Source organism: Drosophila arizonae, chromosome X, assembly GCF_054131065.1.
Source record: "Drosophila arizonae isolate 15081-1271.41 chromosome X, UAZ_ARI_1.0, whole genome shotgun sequence".
Lineage (NCBI taxonomy): Eukaryota > Metazoa > Arthropoda > Insecta > Diptera > Drosophilidae > Drosophila > Drosophila arizonae.
Genome location: NC_142927.1, coordinates 17,161,201 through 17,181,238, shown reverse-complemented (window position 1 = coordinate 17,181,238; position 20,038 = coordinate 17,161,201). Strand labels below are relative to the sequence as shown.

The 20,038-nt window shown below is 39.0% G+C and overlaps 1 protein-coding gene across 5 annotated transcripts in view; it reads left to right on the top strand.

Moving 5' to 3' along the window:
- Window positions 1-20,038, top strand: part of futsch (microtubule-associated protein futsch) — a 70,805-nt gene that overhangs the window by 10,981 nt on the left and 39,786 nt on the right. The window lies entirely within an intron of this gene.

The following is a 20,038-nucleotide window of genomic DNA, read 5'->3' as shown; positions in this document are numbered from 1 at the left end:
AGTTTTCATACCCTGAAAATGTGAAATCGTGGTATATTGGTTTTGTTAATATTATTAAATGTCTGTACTAGAGAGAAGGAGGCGTGGCTTACCCCATAAAGTATATATATTCTTGATTTGGACGACGACGAGCTGAGGCGATTTAGCCATCTGTCTGACTATCTGTCTGACGGATCAAGCGCGTCGATCTCAGTAGATATAAGAGCTAGAAACTTGATTTTTTTTTTGTGAGCTCGTATATTGCACGCGCAGATCGAGCTGATTTCCGAAAATCGCCTTTTTGTTATCGGTAAGCAAAGAATTACTGAAATATCGGTTCCTCGAAGGCAAGCAGTTTCGCTAGAGCTTTCTTACTTGTTTGTGCAATAATTTGTATTACTTTTTTAAATTATTTAAATACATATTTTGTTAAATTAATATTTATTTACGTTGTTGGAAGTAAAACCTCAAGTCAATTCATGTCAAAGGTGCCAAAGTTGTTCAAGACAGCAGCAGAAAACTGAGCTCTTCTAGCTGGGAAGTGCCGAACTAAAATACGCTACCAGCTGGAAAGCTATACTGGAAATTAAATGAGAAATTATTGTAGAACATTAAACTTTCCAATTGGGCCCAAAAAATAGAATAAACTAGGCTCTTATTGGACGCATAGCAAAGATTAACTGGATCTCTGATTAGATGCCTGGTTAGCTCTTGACAAAATACCGCATTGAAGGCAATTTCCTCATGCAAAAAATAAATATATCTGTAGTATAAATTATAATGATGTATAAATATATATAACATTTTATACAAAAAGTATTTTGTTTCTCAAATCGAAAATTAAGCTGAAAAGCTTAAAATAGAATCATCAACAAGATTTTAATTGTCAGCTTCTGTTTCTGAGATGCTTCGCGTTCAGTTACAAAGGAGACTATAAAATAAGCTGCTGTCTCTTCCATTTCCACCTCGTCTTCATCTACTTCTTCTTCTTCTGCCCTCTACAGCTCTTGGCAATTCGTTTGAAGTTTGAGCCACTAAATGGAATTAGCTGTTGCATCAGTTCAAGAGCTTGAATTAGAGGATTTTAACTAGCTCAAATTTGGGCTATTTATTTTAATAATAAAATATGATTATCTATATGTAAATGTAATGGATTTATCTGGGAACTCTCTGCAGTGCATTGCTCTCTAATCTCTAATCATATCAATTAGCTGATGCAATTGTATTAAAATGAAAATTAACACGTGATTAGTTGACAGCGAAACGCTAAAATTGATGCTCATATTAAATACTACGACAATGACCTATCACGCCCACGTCTAATGGGTGAGGGGGCGGGGGGGGGGGGGGGGGGGGTGTGGAGGTTGGGGGGCGTGACTAGCATGTGGTTGGAGTGTTATACGAGCTGTGAATAGGAATTTCTGCGCTGCTGGGCGCAAGTTAATCGCATTGTCTCGCAGCACAATTGGCAGATAAGCAAGCTGGCAAGTGGGCGTGGCTGGCCGCCGTCGCGCCGCAGAACTCAATTTAAATGTCGCTGGTAATTCGATTTAAGCGAATTGCGCCTCGGAGTATGCAGCAGCAATCGTTGCAATTTAATTAAAAATTACAAGAAATATAAAAGGGAAATGAGCAAAAGCACACAGAGTGTGTGTGTGTGTGTGTGACAGAGAGAGAGAGAGAGAGAGAGAGAGAGAGAGTGAGAAGAGGTGCAAGTGCTTTTGTATTAATTATTTTCATGTAATGCAATCAACATTGCAATAACAACAAGAAAAGTGCAAAGATCAACAAATGCAGCCGGATATGACTATGTGTGCGTGTGTGCCTATATATATGTGTATGTGTGTGTGCTTGTCGGGTTATTAGCAAATATTTGATTTATGCAGACAACAAGAGACTGTGACAAAGCCCAAAGCCCAACAGATGAGCGCAGACATTGACATTGGCTGTGTGTGGCAGCTGGGTCTGGGCGGCTGGGCTGGGTGGGTGGCTGGCTTGGGCGTGGCACCGTGGCACTGGCTGAGCCACAGGCAGCTATTGCGGCAAGTGGCAAGTGGCATAATTGCTCAACAAGCGACGCCGTCTGACGCGCCCAAAAAGCGCCGGAAATTACGAAAGTTGAACGTCCACAACGAGAAATTAGTCGTGGGCTACTCTAAGTGGGTGGCGGTGGCTCAGCTGCTGGGTTAGCTGGGTGGGGTTGGGTGGCTCAGTGGACACATCTCGGGACACCGTTTTGTCCATTTTTATTTTGTGTGTTAGTTTCGAAAAGAGGTGAACAAAAATATTGTAATGTTTGTCCAGGGCAAATTGCGACAAGAGATGGGAGTGGGCGGGGCTGTGCAGGGTGGGCGTGCGGGTAGTGCCACTGCGCGTGGAGGCAGTTTTTAATTGATTTTGTGACACGGTCGAACAGCGTCGCGTGGGGCACAGGTTGAGCAAACAGAAATGCAAATGTAATGGGGAAAAGGGCTAATGGGAAAAACGGGCCTAAAGAGCTCCGCCAACAAAAAGCAACGGTGGGTTGGATATGTACATGTATGTTGGATATGTATATGTATAAAGATACATATATAGAACAAATAAATGCAAACGTTGGGCCCAAGCCATTTAGGTTATGTATTTTGCAGAAAAATAATGCTTTTTCGGTGCGTGCTGCGGTTTGGCTGGGCTTAGGATTTGCTTAATCAGATGAAAAGAATGAACAAAAGTTAAAGCCGATAATTGGATTAGGTTGATTGTTAGACTGAAATAATGATAACATACCTATGCAGATATAGGTTTTATCCAAATACCTCTCTAACTTGAATGAAAGTATTGAAATAAGTCAAATATGAAATATAATTAGTTTTATATTATTAATTTTGTTCTATATGTGATTAGATATTGACAGTAAGCAGGACAGCCTTTAGGCAATTAATTAATTAAATATTTAATTAATTTGACTCATTAAACAGAAATAAATTAAACTAAAATACTAAAAAATTTAGTTAATTTGACTTATTAAACAGAAATAAATTTAACCGATTTTTTGAGTCTAGCTCAGAGAAAGACAGAGATCTTAAGAGCGCAAATCTCATAGCTAAAGTTGAAGAGAATATTTGATAGTTTCTAAGTCAAGACTCTGTTGAGTAACTTTTGAGTGTGCCTGCCTCTATGACTCAATTAGAATATATAAACGTAACATTGAAGATATGTGAAGTATGACAAGAATTGAAGAATAGAACATTGTGTCAGTTCAATTCAATAAAATTATTAATATAATGATTTTATGTCCAATTGACTTACTTTTCGATTTTATTTTATTTTGATTTTATTATTATTTTATTTTCTGTTGGCTTTTAGTTTATTGTGTTTTTATTTTTTACTATATTTTTATTTTGTCTAATTTTATATTCTTATTTTATTCTATTTTATTTTTTATATATTTTTTAATTTTATAAATTTATTTTTATTTTTAGTTCACTCTATTTGTTCAAATTTTATTTCATTTACTTTTTCTTTTATTTATATGTTTTTAAATATTAATTAGTTTTTTGATTTTTTGATTTATTTATTTATTTATTTTTTGTCTATTGATTATGATTCTCCAAATTCAATTGCAGCTACTGAATACTCATTAAATTTGGTTTTTAACTATTTGTTCTACTTTTAATTTAATAAGATATGATATTAAGCAAAATTTAGATCATAGGTCAGTTATACATGAAGTATAGCAAGCCTACTTAGTTGGCTTAATTGAGTATTAGCTTTAGGCCATTATTACGTTTGCTGTATTCATAAGTGTTCAATTCAATATACCCGGTTGGGGAGCCAGAGAAAGCAAGTGTCTTGCAGGTATTATGTTTCACAGAGCTTTTGCTGTGCAGTTCTGCTTTGCACCTATTTGCCGGATGTGGCTGGGGGCCTGCGGGTCTGCAGGTCTGTGGGTCTACGGGTCTGTGGTCTGCCGTATCGCTGACATTTATGAGAGACAACCACTTGAGAGGCGGCCACCGAGCGCACCACCACTCGGCGGGCGCACTTAATTATGACAATTACTGCTGCTCAATTGCAGCGTCCCCAGTTTTTTTTCATTTATTTATTTATTTTTGCATTTGTTTTTTTTTTTTCTTGTTTTCCATAAGCCCAATTTAAGGCGTCGCATTACATAGGATGAGAGGATGAGAGGGTGAGGGCGTGGCACAGGTGGTGGCATTTTGCTTGGCTCATTTGGTTTAATGGCTGAGCTTCAGCTCGCAACCTGCGCTTTTTAATTAACTTAAAAAAGAAATCAATATAAAGAGCAGCGTTCAAGGTCAGCCAATGGAATCAAATTAGAAAAGGGAATCGAAATGACAGAAACGGCGCGGAAAGAGTGCGAGACGAGACGAGACGAGGGATACTTTGGCACGGATATGTCAGAGTCACATAACATTATTATAATGTCAACTGTTCAGCGTTGGGGCTGTGAGTGGCTCGGCTATGGTGCTACGGGGGTCTACAATGGATGCAATGGGGTCTATGGGGTGTGACGCCCTGTTTAAGTATTACGAAAATGTGTTAAGGCGAAAATCGATGCGACAAAAGTGCCATAGACACACAGAAAGAGAGAGAGAGAGGGTGAGGCAGAGAGGGTGAGATAGAGATAGATAGAAAGAGAGAGCACAAAGTGCGTGGCTCGCTTCAATGTTGCGGCTATTTTTAGCATCGGCAACTCTGCCATTGGGTGTTGGGTGTTGCTTTGTTGCCCATCAATTGCGTGACAATGTGTATAAGATATGACAGCTGGCTGCACTTGATGACACACACACACACGCACACACACACACACACCCGCACACACACATATAAACACACTTGAAGCAATCATTGCTGTCGCTGGCTTTGTGAACGGGTCGGCTACGTGACTGGACCTCGAGCCGGAGCCGGAGCCGGAGCTGGACAACTGGGCTTTAGAGTAAACCACAACTGAAAGCCAGCTGCAGCAGTGGCAACTCGACTGTTTGCTTAGAGCCAGTGCAAACAACTCGCTCAACAATGCACAGCAAACTAAAAAAAAGACAAGGAGAGAGAGTGAGAGAGAGGAAGAGAGGAGAAGAGGCAAAGAGCAGAATGTAGAAGTAGATATAGACTGAGTATAAAAGCCAAATAATTCAACATGGCTAATCGAGTACGGCTTTTGGACACTTGCAGCGGCACTCGACCCTTGAGCCAATGACAGCCAGGATAATTGCAGCTTTGACAGGCTCGGACAAGTGAACAGCTCCCAAAACCCAAAACTAGCTTAAAAGATTATAAATAAACACCACAAATTTTCATATACATATATTATATATATATACAAATATATATACAGATATCAAATGCAGTTCAGTTTGATTGACTTGAGCGCTGTGGGCAGCTGCGAGCTATTTAATTTGCAAATATATAATAAACTCTATTCACAATTTGAATTGAGTTGAGCTCAAGTTGGAATTACGTAACTAGACTCGTGGCTCAAATTAATTTGCTTCATTGTATGGACTATGGCAATGTCCTATGACTACCCTGGCATAAATTCTTAATGTAGAGCTGGAGATTTAAAATTTTGTATGAGCATTATATATTTGATTTATTTTTTTAAATTTATTTTCTCTAAAAAAAAATTTACTTTTTTGGCATGAATTAAAAAGTTTATAAATAAATATAAATTTATAAAATAGTAAATGTCGTAAAAATTGAAAGATATCACGCTAGGAATAATCAAACCATTCATTTATGGAAAACGGGCGGATACGTAATATTTTCCCATTGTTCATAGTGGACTATATTTCTATTTTATTATTATTTATATTTCATATTATATTGCTATAAAGAAAGCTAAAAATATTAAATTTATCACAAATTTATAATGTTAAAAGTCTTGAACATGCACTTCTAATGAAGTCGAATCTATATTTATAAAATAATTATTAAATAACTAATTAACTAACTTCATCTGAGCTCAAGCTGCTCTTCATCTTGATAGAGTTGCGAGCTGTGCCTCAGGGCGTATGAGCAATGTGTCACTTATAGTAAAGGCGTGTGTGTGTGGGTGGCGTCATCAATCAGCACACACACACTAACACACACACCTGCACGCATATGGTGGGCGCACTGAAAGTGCTTTTATTGCAAATTAATTGCTTTGAAGTGCATTTTGAGGCCAGCTTGGCTATAAATATACACAAATATACGTACCTTGGACATATCAAGTGTATGCCACGCCCATGCCTACACACACACACACACACACGCAGATCGTATGACGCGGTCGTTTGGTCAGTTTTGCTATGGCCGCGTCTCATGTTACATGCAAAAGTCAGCCCGACTCCAAACGACTCTCCCTCTCTCGCACCCTTTCTGCCCCTCTCAACCTCTCTCTCCCTCTCTCTCTCCTGCTCCCACGCCCTCGTTTGAAAGCACTTTAATTAGTTTTCATTCGTTTGCAGCTGCGAGCTTTGGCTACAACTTTGCGTTTTGGCCGCCATTAAGTCAGCAGTTTAATTTGCAATTACTTAAATTATGCTGACGATGGGGACAGCCAATGGGGAGCAAGGGGCGGGGGGAGGGGAGAGCGAGCGGCATTTCATTTGATTGGCATCAGCTGCGGAATGCAAATGCATGATGCGATTATAAGTCAAATTGGTAGCACGTTTCTGGGCCTGGCTTGGCCTGCAGCCTGTTAACGTCTTTCGAGCCAAGGGCTTGGCGTACCTGGCAGCTGCTTGGCCCAACTTTTGTTCAAACTTGAAACACGGAAACACCTTAGGGCATTGTCCTTCACATTTGTTCCATGGACGTGTATGTGTGTGTGTGTGTGTGTGTGGGGTTTCATTAATTAGTTGCTAACTTCTTGTTGATGGCCCCTCTAATTGCCAGCACAAAAGTTGGCCCAACTCGGCCGCAAATTGATATGTAACCGCCGAGCTTTACGCAGCCAGTCCAAGTCCGGCGCAATCTGCGGCCACTTGTAAGCGAAAGTCAACAAATCAAGCCAATCCAAGACATATGCTCAGCGAATGCGCATCAAGCAACTTTAACTTGAGAGCAAATTGCCTGGAGCGTTGTAGTTGAAGCGAGCACGCACGAAAATTTCCCGAAAATAACTAAATTAAATTTGTGCGTTTTTTGTGTGACAGCCGGACTTAAATGGGCTTAGAATCAGTCAGCACGAACGCCGGACGACTGAGCATGACTCTGCTCACTTCAAGCCAGGAACATTCCAAAAGGAGCAATATATATTTACTATAAATAGAACTTTCTAATTTGTTGAACGTGTGAGCTCGACATAAGCCCAAACGTACCTTTGGCATGAAATCATAAAGAATTGAGCAGATACAAGGGACACGAATTAACTAACCATAGGAATTTTAGCTACATGCCATTTTTTTTTACTATAAGGGCAAGAGCATGGAATCAATCATGCAATCATGCAATGAATACGATATATGAGCTAGAGGGAACTCTATCTCTCACGAGGTAACAAGATTTCAATACGACGTGATACACGAATTTAGTATGAACTAAAAATAGCTAAGCGCGACTTAACTAAAGACAGAATACATTTTTACAGTTTCAATAGAAAGTGACTTGAGCTGATATAAGCCAGGCAGCTGCTAAACACAGGCTAATAAAAATCAGAAAATTACCTTATAAATCCGACACGATGTGATATGGTCTGTCAAGCTTCGAGCAGGAGGTAGCAGGAGTTCCAGTGAAAAACGACAAGAGCCAACACAAACTTAATGCGAGCAAAGCACAAGCTGCAAACGAGCTAAGCACGAGATTAATAGGAGCTAAGCACGAACTAAATGCGGCTGAAAAGGAGACTGAACGGTCCAATGAAATGTAACACGAACTGACACGAGCAAAACTCAAGCTCAAAATTAGACTTGACTAAGAACAGAAGGCGCTGAAGCTGAGCCCAAGGCCAATACGAGTAAACAAGCTAAACACGAGACTATCACGAATCAAGCACGAACTAACGAAAAAAAGAAAGCGACTTCCGACACGAATAGAGGCTGGCTGACACGAGCTAAGCACGAGATGAACACGACTTTCTCAACATCTGCAAATTCCAATAAGAAGAATTGGTATGAGTTGACACGAGCTCAGCATGAGAAAAGCACGAGCTATGCACGACTTAACCAAATCCAAAAAACTATCTAGCAAATCCATTTGGAAGTAGCACTAGATCAACTGGAGCAGGCACAAAAAAATGACAATTGCAATAACTTTTGGTATCGATTCTTATTAGAGTTTAAATAAAGGTTTCCATCGCTAGTCAAATCTAATTGGAGTGCTGTACTTATGTTATCCCCCAGTTATCTCGTGTCATTTAACTAACACGAGGGAAACAGACACTAAACATGATTCCAATAAGCCTAAAACTGCACTAAAATTCCAATAAGAATTGGCACAAGCTGACACGACTTGTTTATGCAATAATTGATTGATTTTTATTCGCGCAACTATTTCTACTTTGTAAGTCCATTTCGAATGAGCATTTTATGGCAAACACCTGAGAGACAGAGAGAGAGAGAGAGAGGAAGGGAGAAAGAATGATGGCTATAAAACTGAATAGTCTGCTTAGCACTTTGGCAATTTTATGAAAACTCTTTCAGCTCAAGTTTTGAAAAGCCATAAAAATAGTTAAAGCCCAATTCGAATCTATAAGAAATTCTTGGCTCGTACTCATGAAGTTTATCGCGTTTACATATTTAAGCGGGCATGGAGATATGGGATTGAGAGACAGCGAATGAGAGCGTGGTAGGGGTAGAGCTGGCTTATAGCACGCTTGGCAGCCATTTTGTGTGCAAATACTACGTGTAAAACGATACAAGTTGCGGCTGTCAGCCACGCCCACATGCTCAGCAGAACTTTCGAATGAAAAAAAATGCTCATCCGGTGGCCCTTCAAGTGAGATACGCTTCTGACTAATGCTATTGCCACACGTGCCACACGGGCCTCAGCTCAAGCTCTAGTTATAGCCCAGGCCAACACTTAAGCCAGAGGCAGACATACATGCACACATACATATATACATGCACATAAGTCTCTTTTTTGATTAACATTAAAAAAAAAATCGAGTTATTTTTTTCTGCAAGCTAAAACCTTTTTTTTTTATGAGCCCGCATTCAATTTGGCTAAGCCACTTTTTGCTGTTACAGCATTTCTTATATGAAGCGTATATATTTATATGTATTTATGTATATATATATATATGTATTAGTTTGTTGAGCCCTAATGAAAATTAATAGCTAATCTCAGAGTTCGTTTGCCTGGCAGCAAATACAATGCCACGCCTCGTGTTGCGTCTTGTGCCCCATGCCCCACTTGAATATGCAAATCTGGACTTTTTCTTTCCATTTTTAATTTTGTACTTTTTCTTTTGTGTATTTGGCCGTAAGTCGGTCGAGCGGAAGTGCAAAACTTGCAGCTCCTTAAGCTGACAAATTTCCTCGAAATGAATTTGCCACAGCAGCAAATCGCAGTCGAGTTTTGTTTGACTTTTTGATTGATTCTCATTTGGTTTGCAGTCATTCCGTCGGCTATTTGCATAAGAACCGTGAAGAACTCTTTCCCCCCCTCACTTTCTCTCTCTCACTCTCTCTGTATCTCCTTTAATTGTTTGATTTCTAAGAGCTCTTGAAACTGATGAAGTCTGAAGTCTTGGGATGAATATACGTAAATGCCTGGATGTACCCAGATATATCTAGGTATTTCTCAGTTCTTGGAACCTTTCTTCTTAGTCTTATAGCATATAAAGCAAACAAAAGTTTTCTGGCTTGCAAAATTAATTTGGTATATTCATTGAAACAATCAAAGTCTCAGTCCATTTGTCGCTGTGCCTGTCAAAATCCATTGCATACGCTCAGGCGCTCTCTCGCTCCAAATTTCTATAAATATTAGTCAGCTGCGGCTTTCCGACTTTGAGCTGACATAAAACGAAAAAAAAAAAAATACAAAATCAATTGGAAATTAATTTTCAACAATTTGCAATCAGTGCCAACCCAATTTGAACGCCTCGACGAACGCACAGCACCCCCACTCACCCCAGTATTCGGTATGTGTGCAAAGTTTTGTTCACACATGCTCTCTTATGCGCGCCGTGCTACAAAATTCGGCTGAAGTTTAAAATATGAAAGTCAAGTAAGGATAACTTAGGGTAAACTTGAGAGAGAAGAAATAATAAAAAAAAAATTTGATGAGAATATGGCAATATGATGTGGCCTGTCTGATGAGGTATAAGAGAGTAGTATATCAATTTTTGGAACTATCTGTTGTACTATAGATTTGTCTTTTCGCTGTTGAAACTGGAGGCTTGAAATTTGAAACATATATTCGTTAGAGAATTCTACTCGAAGAGTTTGCCAATACGGGGCGTAGCTCATCGAGTAATACTATATGTAAACTCAGAAATTACCGCTGAATTGTTTTAATAATGTATCTAAAATATATAAATGATATATGTGGATATGATGATATATTCCTCTTGGGAGCGTATCAAGTCGGAAAAGCTATTTCTTTCAAAGCTTGACCAGTTAAGTTCCTGCAGAGTTCAATTTGAGATTATCCAACGATTTATCTATATGAAGAAAGATATTTTTCGTATAATTTGTATTTTATTATATTTTTTATGAAAAGTTGAATCTATTTAAATGTAGAGTCTGAAAAACAGATGAATAAACCGAACTTTAAATGTAAATTTAGCTAACTCGAGTGAAAATCCTCAAATTCTCAGAAAGAGATATTCTTACAGATGATATATAAATTTATTAATATAATATGTTATATATAGATATTTAACTATAGAAATTGAAATATATAATATCGTCCATCCATTGATGTTCTTTAATTCGCTAAATATTGATTTTTAATTTATTTAATTAGACATTATGCAATCGTGCGGTGCTCGAACTGAACATTTTAGCTCTTTTTTACTTCCTCCTCCTTTACTAGCTCTGCTGTATTTATTTGCCAGCTGGAAGAGGAGGAGCTGTAGCTGTAGCACAGCTGCTCGTCGGACCAATAATTCATGTCACACTTCGATTATTTGAGTCAACAAAGCTCATTCGATTGGCATTTCCCATTCGTTTTCTTTGTTTCCTTATCAATCTGCTTGCAGCTACTGTTATTATTGTTGTTGTTGTTGTTGCTGCTGTTTTGTCTTCTATTAACAATTTTGTTGCTGCACATAATTAATTGGCAGCTGACGCAGCGTTCATAAATTTCAGTGGCTGTCACTTTTACCGTCGGTTTGTCGCCTGTCACTCGCCTGTCAAAGCTACACAGCAAAAAATATACATATATATAGAAATATAAAAACAAAAGAGGGAGAGTAAGAGAGAGAGAGAGAGAGAGAGAGAGAGAGAGAGAGAGAGAGAGAGAGAGAGAGAGAGAGAGCGCGAGAGCGAGTAACCAACTGTCAGCTGTTGGTTAAGGTGGGTGGCAGGTGACTGGCAGGAAACTGGCCACGTAGGCAGCAAATCAATTTGAATATCCTTCAATGGCCATAAATATGCTTTTGCATAATATGTGTTCTTCGTGCTATACATTTTGCCACATTTGGTGGCGCGGCACGAATTGCAATATTTTTATTACACATTTTTGCGTAATTTTATGTGCAGCTTTATGGCACCTGCCGCCTGCGCAACACCCAGGAGGCAGGAGGCAGGTGGCAGGAGGCAGGAGCAGCAGCAGCTGCTGGAAGCATTTGATTTGATTAGAGAGCCAACGGATGGCCGCCTTGATTCGCTGCCTCTGTTCGTTGCGAGGCGCATTTGCAAAATTAAAAGCCGCTAGCATAATCAGCAAGTGATTTCCATTTGCTGGCTTTTATGTATCTGGCTTCTATTTTTGGGCCACTGCCAAAATGCGACACATGGCCAAACAGCGGCACCGGCGCCCACGAGCTGCCAGCAATCAATGTACTGAGCTCGCTGCTGACCATAGCCATGAAAACGAAAGACAGAAGGACAGAAAGCCAGACAGACAGCCAGCCAGCTACCAAACAAAATCTGCTCAAATTACAACAAAAACGAGCCATAAGTACAGAGTTATGCAATCACGCTGCTTGTTTATAATGTCTCTGAGGTCTATAGATATCGTCTATAGATACGAGGCCAGTGGAACTAGACGTTGATTCTGCTTTTCGAGTTTTCAACATGCATAATTGAGCGCATATTCGGCTTAAAATATAATATATATAAATATTAAATAGTCATAGATAAAACCCTGAACTTTTGATTTACAAAAAAACAGCTATTTGAGCTACAGCTAGATAAACATGTTCATTATTTCATTGTTGATTAGTAATAATTAAGACAGGAAGGCCAGTTGCTTAACATCTGCTAAGGAAAATTAAGTAAAGTTAATATTTATTTATATTTATTCATCGTTCTTTATATTTATTCATCGTGGTGATTGGATAAATTTATTTGTGGTAAATGATTGGCTTTCTTGTTATGTTAGGCTATCGATTATTGCATTGGGCTTGAGGGCTTATGGAAATTTCCTTTTTATTCGAAAAGCTACAAAGTATTAGTAAGTTTGTAACGTTAATCGCTTCCAGTTTGTGAGGTTTTTCCTTATTTTTTATGATTTTTACTAATATTTTCTGTATTATTTGTTTCAATTAAGATTATAATTTTATATCATTATTTTCTATTCATTTTCTTAGAATTATTTTTAGATAAATAAATATTTTAAAATATTTGATTATTGTTAAATATATATATGTGCGCAAAAAAAAAATAATCTTATATTCCTATTAGCATTATTATTGTCTTATTTATCATTTAAAAATCAGTAATATTTTTTACTTATTTTATTTTTATTTTTTAATATATATTTTTTATGTTATTAATTTTTTATTATGCTTTATTATTGTTACTTTTTTTTATAATATATTATACTTTTATTTATATTTATATATATATATTTTTTAAATACTTTTTTGATTGATATCTTGATGATTATTATCATTATTGTTAACTTACCTAATATTGCAATTAGTCCCAACACAATTATCACCATTATGAGCATTACAGTAATTTCATTTACTTTCACTTCCAATGTAAGCTCCTTCAATAAATGGCTCGTGAAAGCCTTTTCGATTATTCATTTCAATAAACGTAATATAAAAAATACTTGCCAACTGCTTCAACTGCTTTTATGCTACACATTGCCGATTCAATCAGTCAATGAAAACGTTTGTATGTATTCACCTGTTTATGGCCGAATCGAGACGACCGCAAAAGTGTTCGTAAATGGCGCTCGCTTTGATTAAATCTTGCACACGAGCTGCATTAATGGGGCCTGCCCAAAAAGTGTCAAATTGCCTATTATAAAACGTTTATATATTAATTAAAGTGTATGTGTGTGGCTGTGTGTGTTCGTGTGTCTGTGTGTACACTTACCTGCTTTTGGTTGTCGTATAAGCTGGGCAAAGTGGCGCAAATTGAAATTAGAACCAGCGAGGCGTCGCTTCGTTGTGAGTGCGAGAAATTTTGCAATTTCCTGTCAGCCAATGAATGATGAAATGCAGGGCACAATTCACACAGTTCTCTGCTTTGCGTGTGTGTGTGTGGGTGTGGGTGTGAGCATGTGGGTAGATTGAATTTTGTCGCCCAGAATGAAAATTGCAAAAATCGTTGACAAATTGCATTTGAGGCGCCTGCCTGCTCGCCTTTCTGCTGGCAAGCTGTGGCCCAAGTGTTGGCTGACTCTTTGGCTTAATCGCAAGCGAGCTGTATTTGCTGGGCCAGCACCTGAATGTGTGTATATGACTCTCTGTGTGTGTGTGTGTGTGTGTGTGGCAATCAGTTGGCAGTCATTCAATACAAATTTATTTCATAGCAACATGAATTGAGCACAGAAAAGGCGACCGAGCAAACTGTAACTGCTTTTTATTGCCATCGGCGACGCCTCAACGCCCCATTCAAAGCATTAGTATGTGTTGTCTCTATCTGCCTTTCTCTCTCTCTCTCTCTTTCTGTGTGTGTGTGTAGCAGATAAGCGGAATAGAATACATTTAGCTAACCCAGCTGCTTAAGGCATTTTGTATTGTGGCCTCCCCAACCGCGAACCCTTGACATTTAGCAGCCGTTTACCGCTGCTGCCTGCCATAGGCTAGTCAGGCATGAAATTGAAATACATATAATGCTGGCACATGAGCTGCACTCACACACACACGCACACACCACACACTCTCAGACACTTTGACTGCAGGTAATGGACGCTATCTCTCGAGAAATCAACTGAGGATCAAATGGCTCTGCAGCTCAACTGGCAACCGGATATTCGCTTTGTTGTGCGTCCGCCGACAAAGGTCGCCATGGTGGCCCAGCCAATGGTTTCTGATTCAGTTCATCGATTAGATTACCACACCACACAGATCCACTGAGCGCTCTTCAAGCTTCAGCTGGAGTATTTACAGCTGAGACTCTAGCGAGTTAAAGCTGCTTAAATATCACATAGAGTTAGATTCGCCCACTTTGACTTTGTCATATTAATGGGCGGGGCCAATCTCTAAATATGTTTGCTGCATTTAAATGGATTTCAAGGAACTGGGAACAAATATAGTTATTATAGGACATTAATTAAACTGCAGTAAAGTTTATATCAAATGAAGAAGAGCGTATTTTAGGATCAGTTTTTCTAGATATAGAATATTTAACTGCCCAATCTCAGGTTTTGGGAGTATTGCTGACTTGCAAAGAATAGTTGCCCATTAGTAGTTTTACAACTGAAAATTCTTGCAGCCTGGTTTCTTATTAGATTCCGACTAAAAAGCTTTGAGCTCAGTTTTAATGATTCATAATCAGTCTTAGCTCATCTTCTTAAATACATTTTAACATTTTAAATATGTAAAGTTTGACAAAGAAAACAACTTTTCTTAGATCTAAATTAAAGTTTGATGAAATTTAGTAAAGAAAAACTTTTACCTTACCAAAACTTACTAAACAAGTGCGACACAGATTTACCCATGCCTCCCCTTTCTCACTCTCACTTATGATTGTCTTGCAAATCTCTTGGGATAGATGATATGGTATAAAACCAAGTCATTTAAAATGTTTTAAATTGGACTTGAAAGAGAAGTCTTGTAGAGTTGAGAGTACTATAGCGAATAGTAGTAGTAGTGTGGAGAAGAGTAGAGTGGATGGTATAACTGGGGAGAGTCGTGGAATCGGGAGTATCATATCTGAGAGCAACAGGAAAGTATATCAGCTGAGAGTAGAAGAAGCAGGAGTAGTACAGCTGCTGAATCGTACCGAGAATATAATAGTGGAGAGTTATTGAATCGAAGGTATCATTTAAGTAGCAGATTAGTTGAATAGTATCATAGCGAACATAGTAGAGTATAAAATATCATAGTTATAGTAAAGTAGTTGAATCGAGAGTATCATAGGAGAAAGTAGTTGAATGGAGAGTATCGTAGGGGAGAGTAGCAGGAAACGAGCATAGCTAAGAGTAGCGGAGTCAAGGGCATCATAGTAGTGGTAAAGTAACTGAAGCGAGAGTATCATAACGTAGTATTAATGTTGAGAGTATCATTGAAGATACTATTAGTTGAATTATAGTGGAGAGTAGAAGAGTCAAAAGTGTGGAGAGTAGCAGAGCTGAGAGTATCATAGTGTAGAGTAGTAGAGTCCAGAGAATTCCATTGGGGAGTGCTTGAATCAAGAGAACGTTTATATACATCTCCGCAAATCGTACTAAGTTTCTCTATGTAAAAGTCTAATACTCATATCTTAAATCCTACTAATCTATGCTATCAGGCTCAGCTATTGCTGCTCTTATTGCAGCTCTATACAAATTTGATATTTTCATTCCATCGACTTTTCTATGACAATTTGATCAAAATACGCTTGATGGAAGGAGAGAGAAGTACATATGTATATGCTAATATAAAACTAAAAAAAAAAAGAATAAATGTATGTATATATAGAAAAAATTTGCATATATGTATATTTTCTGCAGAGCTTCCTAGAATACCTAAAAATTGTGACCCAAAGTGAGCTGTTAACTTAAACCTATTTCAATAGAAGTAAAAGTACGAGAAACTGTAAATTGCAGACTAAATTACATTTGTGTTTGCTCAGGTGTATTGTGTGCGTGTGTGTGTGTGTTTGAGTGTCATTCGTCAATTAGCTACAAAACAATTAAATATCAACAGGAGACCAACAACATGCCGAGTTGATGTGCGAAAATTGTCATGGAAATTGCACCTATGCGAAATTCACAATGTCTCATTTTAAACAGCCTGAGCGTGTATACGCGTGTGTGTATGTGTGTGTATGTCTGTTTGTGTGTTTGTATGTTTGTGTTTTGGGCGTGTCCTGTGCTAATTAGCAGGTAGCAATTCAACGCAGCAGAACAGTCGGGGGCACAAAAACTGGAGAATTAAATTAAGTTTTATGCATGTCCGTCGAGGACTAAAGCAAAGAGACCAGGGCAGCGAGCACACTGGGAGCCATAAGTGTATAAATGTGTATACAAATATTTATTTACACACACAAACACACGCTGTGTCTCTGTGTGTGTGTGTGTCATTTGTATTTGCCTACAATTGATGCGCACATTAAATGCAAACATTTCGTCCATTTTGTATATGAATAAAATTGACAACATTCAAAAAGCAATTTCTAGTTCGCATACAGGTTTTAGCCATTGACCCACATGTTTAAGCTGAACTGAAATCGTGGCCAAATGCAACACTCAATAAATGTTTGCATAGTATTTACTCAGTAATGAGCAGATGACATTTAGATGAGTCTGACTGGCTCATATAGGAAATTAATGCGCTGAAAATGTTGTGTTGAATGAAACTTTGATGATTCGATAAAATGAAAAACAGGTTCCATTTAAAATAAGTGCGAATACGTACAGAACATGTGTATGTGGACAAAGGCGAGAAACACTTTAGTCATCCTAGAAACTAACCGAATCTAAATGATATATTGTATGAGTAAGTGAATTATATTGATTATATATAATACAGTCGAGTTTCGTTAATTTGTATTACGTTAAATGCCAAATCGCGATAAGTCGAAAAAATGCTATCATCCCATTGAAAAAAGTTCGTTCTCGATAGTTTAAGTTTCTCATTTCAGTCATTTCATATTATCGGGACTTGACTGCAGTTAAATATATGATAATATTATATATAATATTATTTACATTATATGTAATATTATCTCTGCCGATCTCTAATGTACAATATGAGTTACAGCGCTGTATGCTGAGCAGATCTTTTTCTCTGCGTAGGGGTGAGTCAGAGAATCAGATGGAAGAATCGATTGAGCAAGCTATATCGATATATGCTCAGCAGGCTACATCCTTTTATACTGCACTGTCAATCTGAAGAGTTTTTCATATAGTAGCAAAATTACCCTAATAAAAATTCCTTTATCCATAGGTATCCCTATATATTTAAATATATATTCTCTCTACTGCCACAATCTCCCACGACGTGGAGCACAGAACAAAAGTGTTTTTGTCATTTTCTCATACTCATTCCCTTGACATGTTGAAATTGATGGGAAGTTGCTTGATCTTGCTTAAACATTTAGGCGAGTGACGAATCGATGGCATCTCAAGCAACTCTTGAGCTCATGCTGCAGAAATTTCTCGACTTATTCATGCTTGAACAGTATAGAAATGCAAATATGCATAAGATAATTGAATTAAAGAGTATTTTGGGATCGCACTCTTCCACAAGCAGCGCATTCTAATTTGTTCATTTAATTAAAATTATTTGTTTATAAAGTGCAGGATTTGCGAGCTCTTCTGGCCAACTGCCGTCGCATGCATCTATTATTCAATGTATCTACAGGGCGACATGCAAAGCCAGGCATTTCATGAACTACTTTTTCCTACATACCAAATGTATGTATATATGCATATGTATGTATGCTTGTATGTGTGTGTGTATATAATTAGTTTTGCATTCGTCCAGATTTGTCAGTGAACGACTTTGCCAGCAATTCAACTGCCTGTGGACTGACACACACACACACACGAACATATGTGTGGCAACCGAAGTAAAGCACTAGGCGCAGCACACAATTGCGTTTTCATGTCACGAGACAAACTTGAAGTTTTCCTATAGCATATATATCATATTTATATTGTGATTTGCACATACATGTATTGCTGCAGACGTGTGTGTGTTTGTGTGTGTGTGTGGCTGAAATTCATAAGAAACTGCCAGCGCAGTGTCGCTGTGCGCTGCAGGTGCAGTTAGTTTGGACTGCCTCCTCCTGCCCCTCCTGCCGCTGCCACTCCAGCAGCAACCGAAAGTTACTTTTGCGCGCAGTGCAAATTTATTTTTAGACTCCTTCTTTTTTTTTGTGGCAGTGCAGCTCACTGCAGTGGCAGGGCTTTGCTTTATTTGATGAGTCGCACACACACGCACACACACATACACACTCCCTCCTGCACTCGTTCAGTCAGTTGTCAGGCGCAAAGTCTGTGTCAGAAATGTCTGAAAAATGTTTTTTGCTCGCTTTTGCCGTTTCGTTGGCAGCAAAATCGAACGAATATAAACAATGTGTCCACAGTGCGGAAATAGTATATGGTTGGGAGTACGGCCAGCCGAGAGTACTAGGCAGGCGTTCTGCTGGCAACACGTGACAAAACAAGGGGGAAAAAAACAGACGGAGAGCGAAATGAAAATGGGATTATGTGCCTGCCGGAGGGGCGCTGGCTCCGGCGCACATCTTCCATATTTGGCCAGGCTTTTCCGTCAACCGTCCGCTAGATCCTGCAGCGCGGCCAGCTCAAGCTCCGTCCGTTTGTTCAGTAAAGTGTTGTGATTTATGTGCTCCGCTGCAATCGAATTGCGAACTGCGAGCACTGAACCACAATGTGCCCCGAAACCAAATGTGAACACGAGTAGTCCAACAATGCGCCCTCCAGCTACCCCGTCCCCCCACCCGCTCAGCTCAACGGCGATGCGACCCTGGGGCCAAGTGCAAAATGCGACGAATGCAGTATTTGGTTTCCAATTGGATTCTAAGTGGAAAGTGGCAAGTGGAAAGCCACGCTAGTGTGCGGCAAGGCATAAACATTTCGATGACAAAATATTTTAGACCTATAACTATGCAGTTGAATGGACAATATTTTAGCGCGCGACTCGAACGCCATTGAAACAGAGAGAAAATACAGTTTCATTCGGGCGCAACGAACTGTAAATGCTTACATATTTAGGGGGCTGAGCCGAGTGCTCGAGACATAGTACATAGATTGTCTGATGAGAGCCCAAATGCAATGCAAAAAGTTTCCCATAGGAAATCTTACATATATCATGGACTGCATGCAGCATAGGCTATACTATCTCTCTCTCGCTCTCTCTCGCTCTCTCTCTCTCTATCCATACTATATTCATATACTCTTGAAGAGGATCAGCACTTCGAGTAATAGTTTTGGCTTGCACTGTATTTTATATGCCTGATAGTCATCTTTACAGGGCGTACATGGCGTATGCGTAATGTGCACAAAATATATATTTGGCAAGGCAAACATTTATGCACAATTTATGCGGGCTCATAAATGTAAGTATTTTATTTCGAATGTGCGAGTATTTTGCTCGCATTTTGCGCAAATCAATAAACTGGCATAAGTGATGCGAATGCGCTGCCTCGAAGCTGTTGCCTCTACCGGACCGTGCTCGTTGGCAGCTTCCCTGCTTGATTGGGTGTGTGCGTGTGTGTGTGTGTGGGTGTGTCTGTTTATTTATCTGGACCGCACAGCCCTTCACTACAGCCAGCCTCTGCATATTTTTATGTCCATGGCAAGTATGTGAAAAGGGTTTAATATAACCGGTAGAGGCAGAGGTCAGAGGGCAGCGGGCAGAGATCGAGCAGCAAGCTGTCAGGTAGAGTCGATGTGGCTATCGCCACTCAAGAGTAAGCAGCAGCATGAATACTTCTGCTTGTGTGTAAGATATATACAGGATATCAGCCAGCTCCAATTAGGGCACACCCACCTTGTATGCCTTATATGTATGTCCAAGCACCGCCTGCACAGCTGTCTGGCCAACGTCGCAGCG